Source organism: Coenobita brevimanus, chromosome 84, assembly GCF_032717465.1.
Source record: "Coenobita brevimanus isolate Jiangsu-jjx chromosome 84, ASM3271746v2, whole genome shotgun sequence".
NCBI lineage: Eukaryota > Metazoa > Arthropoda > Malacostraca > Decapoda > Coenobitidae > Coenobita > Coenobita brevimanus.
In genome coordinates, this window is record NC_137037.1 from 1,334,861 (window position 1) to 1,349,247 (window position 14,387).

A 14,387-nucleotide genomic window follows, 5' to 3' on the forward strand; every position below is an offset into this window, starting at 1 on the left:
GTGTGGGTGAGGGTGAGGGTGAGGGTGAGGGTCAGGTTGAGGGTAAGGGTGAGGGTGAGGGTGAGGGTGATGGTGTGAGTGAGTGAGGGTGAGGGTGAGGGTGAGGGTGAGGGTGAGGGTGAGGGTGAGGGTGAGGGTGAGGGGTGAGGGTGAGGGTGAGGGTGAGGGGTGAGGGGTGAGGGTGAGGGGTGAGAGGTCAGAGTAAGGGTGAGGGTGTGGGTGAGGGTGAGGGTGAGGGGTGAGAGGTCAGAGTAAGGGTGAGGGTGAGGGAGCGGAAGGATCAAGTGACTGCTTTTGTTGTTCCAAGGGAGATTATTGCTGGAGGAAGGGTGGGGGAGAGATGAGGGGTGGGGGTGAGGGAGGGGGTGGGGGAAGGGGTGGGGGAGGGGGGGGAAGAACGGAAGAGAAGTGGAAGGAAGATGACAACGCGGAGAGAGAAAATGAGGAGGAAGGAGGGAAAGGAGGAGGGAAGGAAATGGAAGGAAAGAAAGAAGGAAAGAAAGAAGGAAGGAAGGATTGAAGAAGGGGAGGAGGGAAGGAAGAAGAAAAGGAAGGAAAGAAAGGAAGAAAGAGTGATGGAAGCGAGATGGTAGGAGAGAAATGAGTAGGTGGTATTAAAGAGAGAGGAGAGAGAGAGAGAGAGAGAGAGAGAGAGAGAGAGAGAGAGAGAGAGAGAGAGAGAGAGAGAGAGTTGGGTTTAGGGAAGAAAAATAAAGGAAGCTGGGACGATGACAGGAGAGAGAGAGAGAGAGAGAGAGAGAGAGAGAGAGAGAGAGAGAGAGAGAGAGAGAGAGAGAGAGAGAGAGAGAGAGAGAGATGGAATGGAAGAATGGAAGGAGGAAAGGAATGATGGAAGGAAAAATAGAGGAAAGGAAGAGACGTGGAAGGAAGAAATGAAGAGGAAAGGAAGAAGAAAGGGATGGAAGGAGGGAAGAATGAATGAATGAAGGAAGGAAGGAAGGATAGAGGATGGAAAGAAGAGACAGAAAGAAGTGAGTGAGTGAGCGAGTGAGAGAGGGAGAGAGGGAGGGTGGGTATGAGGAAGGGAAGAAGAAAGAGAGAAAGCAAGGATGGAAGAAAGGAAGGAAGATAGTCAAAAAGAATGAAGAGACAAAAGTAAGAAGCAGAGAGAGGCAGAAAGAAGAGGAAAGAAGAGTGAAGGAAGGAAGAGTGAAGGAAGGAAGGATAAGAGATAGAAGGATGAAAGGGTAAAGGAAAGAGAGAGACGTAATGAAGGATGGGAGGAAGAGAAATGGAAGGAAGGGTGAGAGGTGGAAGGAAGAAAAATATAATATCATAGGAGAGACGATAAGAGGTTGGTAGGGAGAGTGCAGGGAGGAAGGAAGGAAGGCGAAGGAAGGAAGATTGGCAGAAGAGAGAAAAGGAAGGAAACACAGAAGGAGGTAAAAGCTGAAGGAAGATACTTGGACATAATGTAGGAAAGACTGAAGGAAAAAGGAGTAGGAAATTGAGGGAGAAAGGAAAAGAAGGAAGGAAGGAAGGAAGGAAGGAAAGAAAGAAGGAAGGGAAGGAGGCAGGAAGAACATGACGAGAAAAAAATGAAAATAAAAAAGAATAAGAAATACGAGGAAAGTGAATGAATGTATGAATGTAGGAAGGAAGGAAGGAAGGAAGGAAGGGAGGAAGGAAGGAGGGAAGGAAGGAAAGAAAGGAGAAAGCAAAAATTTAAGAAGGAAGGAGGTAAGATAGAATGGGTACAAAGTTGAAGGAGGGAAGGAAAAGAGAAAGAAAGAAGGAAGGAAGGAAGGAAAAGCATTATAGAGGGGAGAGAGAGAGAGAGAGAGAGAGAGAGAGAGAGAGAGAGAGAGAGAGAGAGAGAGACAGACAGACAGACAGACAGACAGACAGAAAGAAAGCCAGTTCACCAATCATCCCTCTTTACACAATAACCTCACCACACACACACTTACTCAAGAATAAGACGGTGAACAGACCCTCTCAAGACCCCCATTGCACAAGCACTGAGGAGCGTCGAAGGAGTGTCATGTCTTAGATTTCCAATACAATAATAATCCTAATTCTCTGTGTTTTTTTTTTTCCTTAATTCCTAGTTCGTTTTTGCTGCGTTTTTACTGTTTTGGAGGGTTGTTGATGCCTCGTGTGTGTGTGTGTGTGTGTGTGTGTGTGTGTGTGTGTGTGTGTGTGTGTGTGTGTGTGTGTGTGTGTGTGTGTGTGTGGAATAATAGGATTTTTTCTTTTCTTTTTCGCGACTTCTGTTTGTAAGATTTCGTATCATTTCGAGTTGGCCCTATTCTCTCTCTCTCTCTCTCTCTCTCTCTCTCTCTCTCTCTCTCTCTCTCTCTCTCTCGCTCTCTTCCATTCTTCGCTTCTTTCTTTCATATTTAACCTCATTATATTTCCTTCTCTTCTACCTTTCTATTACTTTCCTCCTCTCCTTCTTTCCTTCCTTCCTTCTTTCCTTCCTGTTTTTCTTTCCTTCTTTCCTTCCTTTGTCTTTTCCTTCCTTCCTTCCTAACAATCAATACTTTCACTACATTGATTCCCGCTCCACGTACCGGTATCAATTTTAGTTTAGTACAAAGCAAGCCACTTCATAGATTTTTCTCCCAAACTGTCACGAAAAAAATATCGCTTGTAAAATCCATGAACTTACAGCGTTTATCATCTATGCGTGTTTCACCTTAACTTGGCCCAGATTTTCGTTCTTTTGTAAGTTATTTCACATAGCTCAGTGTCAAAATTAAGACAACACCAAGGCTCTACATCCTCATCATAGCACTTCTTCGTGACTAGCATCATATTCTAGTGTTAATCTATTGCCACAACTCAGGATTCAAGAGAGAGAGATGGTAATTTTAGGCCAGGTTAGAGTGAAAGGGGGTAAATTTACTCTTGAACTAAATCGCACCTCTACCGGCATCACGACCACTCCATCTCTCCACCTGTCTGCCCCCACACCTTCTTCTCCCAAGGGATCCCACCGACGCATGGCCTGTTCTGTGTGTGTGTGTGTGTGTGTGTGTGTGTGTGTGTGTGTGTGTGTGTGTGTGTGTGTGTGTGTGTGTGTGTGTGTGCTTATCTGTCTGCCTGTGACTGTCTGTCTATCTCCATCTGTCCTTTCTCTCTCTCTCTCTCTCTCTCTCTGGACATCAATATATCTGTCTGTCTGCCTGTCTGTGCTTATCTGTCTGTCTGTCTATCTCCATCTGTCCTTTCTCTCTCTCTCTCTCTCTCTCTCTCTCTCTCTCTCTCTCCCTCTCTCTCTTGCTCTAACGTGGCCTGACACTGCCATCTCTCCTGTGAATGCTGGCTTGTAAATACAGAATAACACTAGAAAACGACGCTAGTCACGAAGAAGTGCCATGAATAGGATATAGAGCCATAATACTGTTTCTAGCACTGAACTACGTGAAATAAACTGGAAAATGACGAAAATCTGGGCCAAGTTAAAGTGAAAGAACTATAGCCTAAACCGAAAACCCAAATGCTCTAATAATAGTTAAAAATTGATAAGAAAAAGAGTTATAGATGAAAACGAAAAAGATGAGGACGCAGGGAAGGGAAGAGGGAAGGAGGAAGGAGGGATGTATGAGGAAGGAGGGAGGTTAGGCGAGGGTAAGGAGGGAAAAGGAGGTAAAAGTATGGAGGGAGGGATATAAGGAGGAAGTAAGAAGATAGAAGGAAGGAGAGAGCCAATAAGGAAGGTAAGAAGGAGGGAGGAAGGTAAGGAGGAGGTAGGAGAATGTATGGAGGGCAGGAGTGAGGAGTGAGAGAGGTAAGGAGGAAGAAGAGAAGGTAAGGGTGAAGGAAGGAGGTAGAATGAAGGAGAGAGGTAAGGAGGTAGAATGAAGGAGAGAGGTAAGGAGGTAGAATGAAGGAGAGAGGTAAGGAGGTAGAATGAAGGAGAGAGGTAAGGAGGAAGAATGAAGGAGAGAGGTAAGGAGGTAGGATGAAGGAGAGAGGTAAGGAGGTAGGATGAAGGAGAGAGGTAAGGAGGTAGGATGAAGGCGAGAGGTAAGGAGGTAGGATGAAGGAGAGAGGTAAGGAGGTAGGATGAAGGCGAGAGGTAAGGAGGTAGGATGAAGGAGAGAGGTAAGGAGGTAGGATGAAGGCGAGAGGTAAGGAGGTAGGAGGAAAGAGAGAGGTAAGGAGGAAAGTAAGGAGGTTGGAGGGGAATAGGTAGGAAGGAAAAAAGGAAGGAGGGATGTAAGCAAAAAGACAAGAAAAGTGAGAAGAGAAAAAAACTGTAAGAAATTGATCACATTAGTCTTCAGTTTTATTTATACTTTTTCCTATACTCTTTCGACTCAAACTTGGCCTAAAATTGCTCTCACTCCATTTTCTATGCCCAATTGTAACGGAAGATAAACGCTGGAGTATGGTACTAGTCACGAAGAAGTGGTTTTTATAGGATGTACAGTATTTTTTAAAGCTAGTGATATACGTGAATATAACCATGAAAGGACGAAAATCTGGGTCAAGTTAACGGGAACGGAGTGTAGCACCTTTTCCTGGGAGGGTGAGAGAAGGACCACAACAACGCTATTCAAGACAGACTCCAAGATCGCTTCAAGACTCAATACTCTCTGTTAACTCCTTCAAACAGGTGACGTAAATGCTCTTCCTTCATTATTGGTGAGTCAAGGCGATTTTTATGCGTCTTAAAGAAGGAGCTGTTTGTGGCGATACCTTGGAAGACATTATTGAGTGAGATCTTCAGAGGAGTCTTATATGGTAATCTATCTATCTGTCTACAACCCGACGCCCTAATCCCGCAAAGGGTGACCGCAGACAAAACGCCTCCAAGTCGCCCTGTCACCCACCATTTAACTGCCCTCCCCCCAACTCACTCCCCCTCTCTCATATACCTCTCAGCTCCAATGTAGTAACTTATACATCATTAAGTGATATTCCTAGAAGAGTCATAATGTAGCGAAATCTTAGAGGAGGCAATTGAGGGGAAATTCTTAGAACACATTTTTGCTGTGAAAACTTAGACGAGAAGAAATCTTAGGAGAGACATTTGCAGTGAAATCTTAGAAGACGTATTGCAGTGATATCTTAGAAGAGACGAGACTTTTGCAGTGAAATATTAGAAGACTTTTTGCAATGAAATATAAGAAGACATTTTGCACTGATACCTTAGATGTCATTTTGTAGTGATAGAAGAGACGAAATTTTAGAAGAGATTGTATTGTAGTGAGTTATGAGACGAGACGCGCCGCACTGAAATCTTAGGAGACGAAATCTTAGAAGAGATCTGTCGTAATATAGCTTAGAAAACATTAAATGAAACCTTAGAAGGGATTACTTAAGTGAATTCTTGGAAGGGATAACTGAAGTGAAAATCTTAGGAGAGGTAACTGTAGTGCAATCTTAGAAGGAACCTTTTGTAAGTCTTTCTAGTGATATCTTAGAGGACATGAAATCTATCTGTCTATCTATCTATCTATTGCCAGACGCCATAATCCCGTAAGGGGTGGCCATTTGACTTTGAGTTATTTGTTTTACGGGGAGGAGCACTAACTCTCCACCAACCCACTTGCTGACACGTAGGGAGCACGTATGGTTTGGTTATATGGTTACCACCCGGCGTTGTAAATGGTTTCCTGGCTTACAGGAAACCATATGGCTTGTCACTCAATGTAAAGCCGCCTGTAAAGGAAAGAAAAGCAATAAGAAGTGAGAGGAAAGATGGAGAAATAGGAAGAGAGAAGGGCAGGCACAAAAAAAGAATGATACAGGCTAAGGAAGTAGTAGGCAGCACTACATCAAGTGAGTGGATGAAAGTCGCCACCACCTACCACGAAATGAAATCTTAGAGGAGAAATTTTGCAGTGAGGAGGTCAAGTAAAGCTTCACCTAACTCTCCTAGCTCCACACGACTCTCCTCAGCTGAATAAAACCGTCTGGAGGCAGCAAGGGGTTAATAAAGAAGTAAAAAATAAAAAAAAATAAAAAAAAAAAGAATACGAAGCTAACCAAGAACATATTCAATTCTGTTTCCATTTAAGGCCGGATTCTTAGTCGCCACAGAGATCCCCTAACGCCTCCTCCTAAGCGATTTATTCCTGATATGCACGTCATTATAAAGAAGAAATAAATATAAAGAATACGAAGCTAACCAAGGACGTATTCAATTCTGTTTCCATTTATTAGTCGCCTCAAAGATCCCCTAACGCCTTTTCCTAAGCGATTCATTCCGGATATTGCACATCGTTATCGTGTGGCAACTTGCAAACTATGACCAGTTAAACGAGGTAAGTAAAACACTCAGGAATATTATGGGGCAATACGGTAAATGGCGGGGGACAAGGCGACATGGAGGCGATTTGTTTGTTGCCACCCCTTGCGGGATTAAGGCGTCTGGCAATAGATAGATAGATAGATAGGAAGGAGTGTTACGGAACTTCCTATGAGACTTAAAAACATAAAAGAATGTTACCAAATATGACAGAGTATCATCAAAACATGGAATATGGACTGTGTGTGTGTGTGTGTGTGTGTGTGTGTGTGTGTGTGTGTGTGTATGTGTGTGTGTGTGTGTGTGTGTGTGTGTGTGTGTGTGTGTGTGTGTGTGTGTGTGTGTGTGTGTGTGTGCTCCATGTCCTCCAGTGTTTCTTTTGTGTGGGGATTCTTCCATACTGATTAATAAAACACTCAATATGGAATCCTTTGTCATCTCTACACCTTCTAGTAAATCTTGGCAAGTTTTATTTTATTTGTATTAAAACTTCCCACAACCCTGTGCGAAGCGTTATTATTCTTTTCAATACTATCATTGTTCTTATTTCAAAACTGCCGTATTTCAAAGGCTATCTGACCTAGAGCCTTCAAACTTGGTCAGCTTAGTCGCACAGCTGTCCACTTCTTCTGGCCAAATGTGGTGGCAATGCATCACCAGGATCGGATCATGAGTCAGCCACAACATTTCAAGAACCGCTTAAGCTAGGACGCTGAATTTTACTTCAATTAGCCTTAAGGTAGACTCAGTGCGGAAGGGCGTATGGTTCCAGTCGGTGGATTATTCTCTTACATTGCCTGGGGTCAATAACAGGCACTTTTCCTGATGGTACCTAATTTTCCATGAAGGATTAAAGCCAGAGCCGTCAAACTTGGTGGACTTATAGACTGTGATGACCTAAGGTGATATGCACAAGTGACCTTGACCTTAAGGGCCCTTTATAGCTCGGCTTCCAGTAGAAAATGGCCGTAGGAAGTTTCTCTTGCGTTTAGTTATCATTATTGTTATCATTTATTATTCTTCTTCTTCTTATTATTATTATCATTATTACTGACGGTACACCCACTCCACTGACGGTACACCCACTCCACTGACGGTACACCCACTCCACTGACGGTACACCCACTCCACTGACGGTATACCCACTCCACTGACGGTACACCCACTCCACTGACTGTACACCCACTCCACTGACTGTACACCCACTCCACTGACTGTACACCCACTCCACTGACGGTACACCCACTCCACTGACGGTACACCCACTCCACTGACGGTACACCCACTCCACTGACGGTACACCCACTCCACTGACGGTATACCCACTCCACTGACGGTACACCCACTCCACTGACGGTACACCCACTCCACTGACGGTATACCCACTCCACTGACGGTACACCCACTCCACTGACGGTACACCCACCCCACTCAAGTTATACTCCACAAACACTCCATCTTCCTAGTTCCACAGTTCAAGGAAGAGCTGAAGGTCCGGTTTTATCACGTTACAAACAGCTGTTCTCTGTTCACTTTAAGTAGGCGTAAAATGGCCACCCGTCCCTCTTAAACTAGCATGAGATTAAAGCTAGAATTTGGTGCTAGTCACGAAGAAGTGCTATGGAAAGGATGGAGAACCGTCGCATTGCCTTATTCCGCCACTGAGTTACGAGAATTAAGATGCATACAAGACCTGATTTTTCGCCAAGTTGAAGGGAAGAAACTATAGATATAAACCGCTTCCTTAATGATATTGCCATGCGCCTTGATCCCGTAAGGGGTGGCCACAAAAAAATCGCCTCCATGTCGCCCTGTCCCCCTCCATTTCATTGCCCTGCTCCCAGCTCACACTCCCCCTCTCTCATATACCTCTTCACTCCATCCCTCCATGTCATCCTTGGCCTCCCCCTCGTTAATATTTCCTTAGAGATATTCACCACACATTTATTATCCTTCATAGTTCCATACTTTAAGATGCTAGAATTACAGTGTCTTTATAATTAAAAAATATATTCATGTCATGGAGAGTGAGAGACTGACGAGGAGAGCGTATATGAGTGAGGTGGAGGGGGAGAGAGGGAGGGGGAGGCCAAGGATGAGATGGAGGGATGGAGTGGAGAGGTATATGAGGGTGGGGGTGTGTGAGCTGGGAGCAGGGCAGTGAAATGGCGGGGGACAGGGCAACGTGGAGGAGATTTGTTTGTGGCCACCCCGTATGGGATTAAGACGTCTGGCAATAGATAGATAAATAGATAGATAAATTTTTTTCTTATTAAAATCTCAGCCAATTACAAAGGAGATTTAAATGATCCTGCCAATCTTCATTCCCTAAGTACTTAATTTTATAGTTCCATATTTCTTGGGGATGCTTGCACGCACACACGCACTCAAGCAAGGAAGCAAGCAAGCAAGCACACACACACGCACACACACACACACACACACACACACACACACACACCCTTCCCCCCTTCCCCCACACACACAAACACCCTCCCCCCTACAAACACCCCCCCACCCACACACCCACTCTTCCCCCCTACACACTCACACCCAACACACACGCCCTTCCCCCTACACACACACTCACAACCACACACCCACCCACCCTTCCCCCCTACACACACCCACCTCCCTCCCATACACTCACAATATCAAGACCAATGCATGCTATATTAAATGATACTTTCCCAGCTGCTCCTCAGTATGTTCACGAGAGTTACATAACCAATAGATTTTGACGCAGAGGAAAATTTTTGAGTTAGGGAAAAAAAAAAAAATGTCTTCCCAATTTCTGCTCGGTTGAATATTGCACCTCGAGATTGGTGGGTGACAGAGCGACTTGGAGGCGTTTTGTCTGCGGCCACCCTTTGCGGGATTAGGGTGTTGGGTTATTGATAGATAGATAGGTTGTAGACAAAGAGGCGCGGTGTTAAGGAAGAGTCTGTGTAAATATCTCTAGTACAGCCGGCCAGGGACGCTTAGATAGATAGATAGATAGATAGATGGATAGATAGACAGATAGATAGATAGATAAAGATAGATAGATAGATAGATAGATGGATAGATAGACAGATAGATAGATAAAGATAGATAGATAGATAGATAGACAGAAAGACAGAGATAGATAGATAGATTGATAGATATATAGACAGATAGATAGACAGACAGACAGACAGACAGCTAGATAGAATGAGAAATAGAGGTACAATAGGCAGATAGTGACCAGGGAAACAAGATAGATAGATAGATAGATAGATAGATAGAAGTACGGTACACAGTGATCAGGGAAGCACAGGAGATAGACTGATAGATAGACATAGGAAAATAGGTATAATAGACGGAGGCAAGGGAAACAAAATAGATATATAGATAGATAGATAGATAGTTAGATAGAATAATACGTAGATAGGAAGACAGATAGATAGGAAGGCAGACAGACAGAGACAGATAGATAGATGGACAGGCAGAGGTATAGAAAGACAGAAATATATACATACAAAGAGAGATGGGCAGATAGATAGATAGACTGTGTGTGTGTGTGTGTGTGTGTGTGTGTGTGAGAGAGAGAGAGAGAGAGAGAGAGAGAGAGAGAGCGCTATATTAGGAAGGGGTGTACAGTGGTGCGCAAAAGTTCTCTATCGACTGTGGAAATGCAAAATGTCACATGGGCTATATTTTTTGAGAGAGAAATATAAAAGACTCAAGAGAGGAGTATGTGAAGGAGGGATACTGTCTTTTAGGGAGGAGTGAGGAATATGGAAGGTGAGACAATGCTGGTAGGGCAATATCGGTGAGCTTTTTGCACATACCTGTCCGCCGTGAGTAGGGAAGTAGTGTTGTTTAGGTTTACGTTGCTAACAAGGTCTAATTACTCTGTTAAGGTCGTTGAGTCCGTTTACATAGCAGGAACGCACGCACACGCGGAATAAACAAGCTTTACGCTGGTGAGTTGTATAGCCTATATTTTTGTGTGAACGGAGTGAATCGGGTGAAACAGCAGTCTGTGTCGTTGGCAGTGCTGAGTCAAGGATAAGTGAGATCTACAATTGGCCCTGACCTGAGTAAGATTCGCTCATATATACGTGTCATTGAGAAACACCTGCAGAAGTCTATAGGTAACTGATATAACCAGCCTATCTTCGTGACGTGAACACATATCTTTATTACAAATATACATATTACTTTGTTATATTGTACATCCGTGATTATTACAGGCGTTTCCTATAATATTACTGAAGCATTTTGTAAACAATGGCCGAACTGTCCCAGGATTCATTGTGCTGAAAAGTGGGTCAGTACTGAAGTAAAACATTGCTGGAAGAGTTGTCAGATGCCTAGAGGGTTGAATTATGTTTTAAGCGCAGGAGGCTCGTACACCCTATACCAATTGTGTAAAAAAATGGAGGGGAGTCAATATTACTACTCTCCTGAAGCTTATCCTTTATGTGGATGTTGACACAGGCTAATTGGGCTGCAGGTAGAGATAGATGAGGGTGTATTTAGCTATATGTAAATATCAGTTATTAAAAAATACCAATATATGACGAGAGAGAGAGAGAGAGAGAGAGAGAGAGAGAGAGAGAGAGAGAGAGAGAGAGAGAGAGAGAGAGAGAGAGAGAGAGAGAGAGAGAGAGAGAGAGAGTTTTCACGTTTACGTATATATGTATTGAGTTAATCATAATAAAATATCAAATTTCACTGATGTGTTTATTATCATATACTATTATCTTTAGAGAGTATGTCGTTAGGCAGCTGAAAATACTAATGTAAAGGAAGGTTGTTCACACTATTGTCTTAATGGTGGGGGTTCATTCCAAGACTCGACTCCTATACTTGGCCACCTCCACCAGGGTTACCAATATCGCAGCTGAGTGCGTGCAAGTATTATCACAAGATTTCAACCCATATCCAGAATGTTTAGAGTGTTTAGTGTAAAGAATGTTTTTTCTGTGACTGTACGTACACACATTTTCTTCCCACACTCTCTCTCTCTCTCTCTCTCTCTCTCTCCCCCCTCTCTCTCTCTTCCTACCTGCCTACCTACCGACCTACCCTTTTCATCATTCAACTCACACCCTTTCTCTCCATCATGGAAAACATTTCAGGGAAGGTACAAGACAAACTAAATAATAATAATAATAAAATAATAATAATAATAATAATAATAATAAAAATAATAATAATAATAATAATAATGATGTCAGGAATTTTAAATAGACATAGAAAATCCACAGCAAAACTAAGAGGTGAGCTGAATGGAGGGATTGTTAATACAGGCGACATATAAATAAATCTATCTATCTATTACCCTCAATCCCGTAAGGGTTGGTCACAAACAAATCGCCTCCACGTCGCCCTGTCCAATGCAATAACACAACATCACCTACCACAACTACCACAACCCACTACCACAATTATTACCCTTATAGGCACCTTAATCAACCACTGGAACCACAACCACCCTCACTACCAACATCCACTACAACTACCACAATCTGCCTCTGTATCTACTACCACTACCACCACTATCGACCACCACAACTGCCACACTCAATATCTACTACAACTACTGCTTCTACAACAATCACCACCACCACTACCAATTGTAATAGCTACCATCACCACCATCAACTACCACAACCACAACCATTTACCACAGCTTCTACCACAACTACCATCACCAGCACCTACCACAATTACCACCACCAGCACCTACCACAACAACCACCACTATCACCTACGACAACAACCACCACTACCACCTACCACAACAACCACCACTACCACCTACCACAACAACCACCACTACCACCTACCACAACAACAACCACCAGCATCTACCACAACTACCACCACTACCACCTACCACAACAACCACCACTACCACCTACCACAACAACAACCACCAGCATCTACCACAACTACCACCACCACCACCACCAAGTCACCATAAGCCATCACAACTACCACAATAGACTACCATCACTACCACCACTACCACCACGCAATACCACACATCACATACCTACCACAACTACCAAAATAGCCCTTCACAAGATACCACTACCACCACAAGCAGCATTTACCACAGCTACTACCACCATCGAGACTGATGTGGGTGAAAGCGAAATTTGAACGTGAGTTGTGGGTGTTTGTGGGTGCATATGGGCCTGGTAGTGAAAGGGATGAAGAAGAGAGGGAGTCTTTCTGGAATGATGTTGATGAGTGTCTGCAGAGTTTTGGAGCGAATGTGAATGCGGTAATGATGGGAGATCTGAATGCTAGAGTGGGAAATGTAGCAGCTGAAGGTGTAGTTGGTATGTATGGTGTGCCTGGAAGAAATGAAAATGGGGAGCGAATGATAGCGATGTGTGTTGAAGGAGAGATGGTAATTGGAAATACGCTGTTTGAGAAGAAAGATATTTATAAGTATACATGAGTGAGACAGGAGGGTGGAAGGGTTGTTGATAGAGCTTTGATGGACTATGTGGTTGTGTCTAGGAATGTAATAGGAAGACTGTTGGATGTGAGAGTTCTGAGAGGGGAGGGTGGAGGTATGTCTGACCACTACCTGGTGGAGGGAAAGTTAAGAGTAGGTAAGAGACGGGTGAGAGCTAGGAGGGTTAGGTGTGGCAGGGAGGTTTTGAAAGTGAGTGAGTTGGATAAAAGAGAGAAAAAGATAGAGTATCAGGAGAAATTGAAAGATGAGTGGAACGCAGTGAAAGATCGGGAAAATGGCAGTGTGGAGGAGGAATGACAGTTATTTAAGAGTGCTGTGGTGGGGTATCCGGAAGAGGTGTGTGGTGTGAGACGTGTGGGTGGTGGTGTAAGAAAAGGAAGTGAATGGTGGTGCGGGGAAGTAAGTATGGCTGTGGCTGAGAAGAGACGTGCATATGAAGTGTGGCTGCAGAGGAAGGACGAGATGTCGTATGAGAGGTATAAGGAAAAGAGGAATAGGGCGAGAAGGGCTGTGCGTGATGCTAAAGTGGCAGCAGATGAGAGGTGGGGTAGGCGGCTGACAGAATTTTCAACAGAATAAGAAAATGTTTTGGAAGGAGGTGAAAAGGGTGCGAAAGGGAGAGTCTGGGAAGGAAGAACGAGTAAAAGCAGAGGATGGAAGGATGTTAACTGAGATGGATGCAGTAAAGAAGAGATGGACAGAGTATTTTGAAAGATTGTTAAATGTAGAGGAGGAAAGGGTGGCTGAGATTGTGGCGGATGGAAGGGTGCAAAGAATAAATATGTTGGGAGAGTTGAATGATTCTTTGATCACGAAGGAGGAAATGAAGAAGGCAGTAAAGTAGATGAAAACAGGGAAAGCTGCAGGTATGGATGGGTGTGCTGTGGAATGCCTGAAGGGTGGTGGAGTGACTATTGTTGACTGGTTAGTAAGATTGTTGAATGTGTGCTTTGTGAAAGGTATGGTGCCAGTTGACTGGGCAAGTGCTTGTGTGGTCCCGTTGTATAAAGGCAAGGGTGATAAGTATGAATGTACTAACTTTAGGGGTATAAGTCTGTTGAGTGTTGCAGGTAAGGTGTATGGCAGAGTGTTAATTACGAGAGTTAGAGAGGGTACAGAGGGAGTGATTGGTGATGAGCAGTGTGGCTTTAGGAGAGGGAGGGGATGCGTGGATCAGGTGTCTGCGGTGAGACAAGTGTGTGAAAAGTATTTAGCGAAAGACAAGAATGTGTTTTGGGCATTTATGGATTTAGAGAAAGCGTATGATAGAACTGATAGGGAGGCTTTGTGGACTGTTTTAAGATTGTATGGACTTGAGGGTAGGTTACTAAAAGGGGTGAAAAGTTTTTATGTAAATAGTATAGCGTGTGTAAGAGTGGGAAATGCTGTGAGTGATTGGTTTCCTGTGAGAGTGGGGCTGCGACAGGGATGTGTGATGTCGCCTTGGTTGTTTAATATTTACATGGATGGTGTTGTAAGGGAGGTGAATGCAAGAGTTTTAGGTGGAGGTCTGAGTCTGGTGAATGTTGATGGTGGAGAGTGGAATCTGAAGCAGCTGCTGTTTGCAGATGATACTGCACTGGTGGCTGATTCAGAGGAGAGATTGAGACAGTTGGTAGAGGAGTTTGGAACGGTGTGTGAAAGGAGGAAATTGAAAGTAAATGAGAATAAGAGTAAAGTGATGAAGTGTACGAGGTT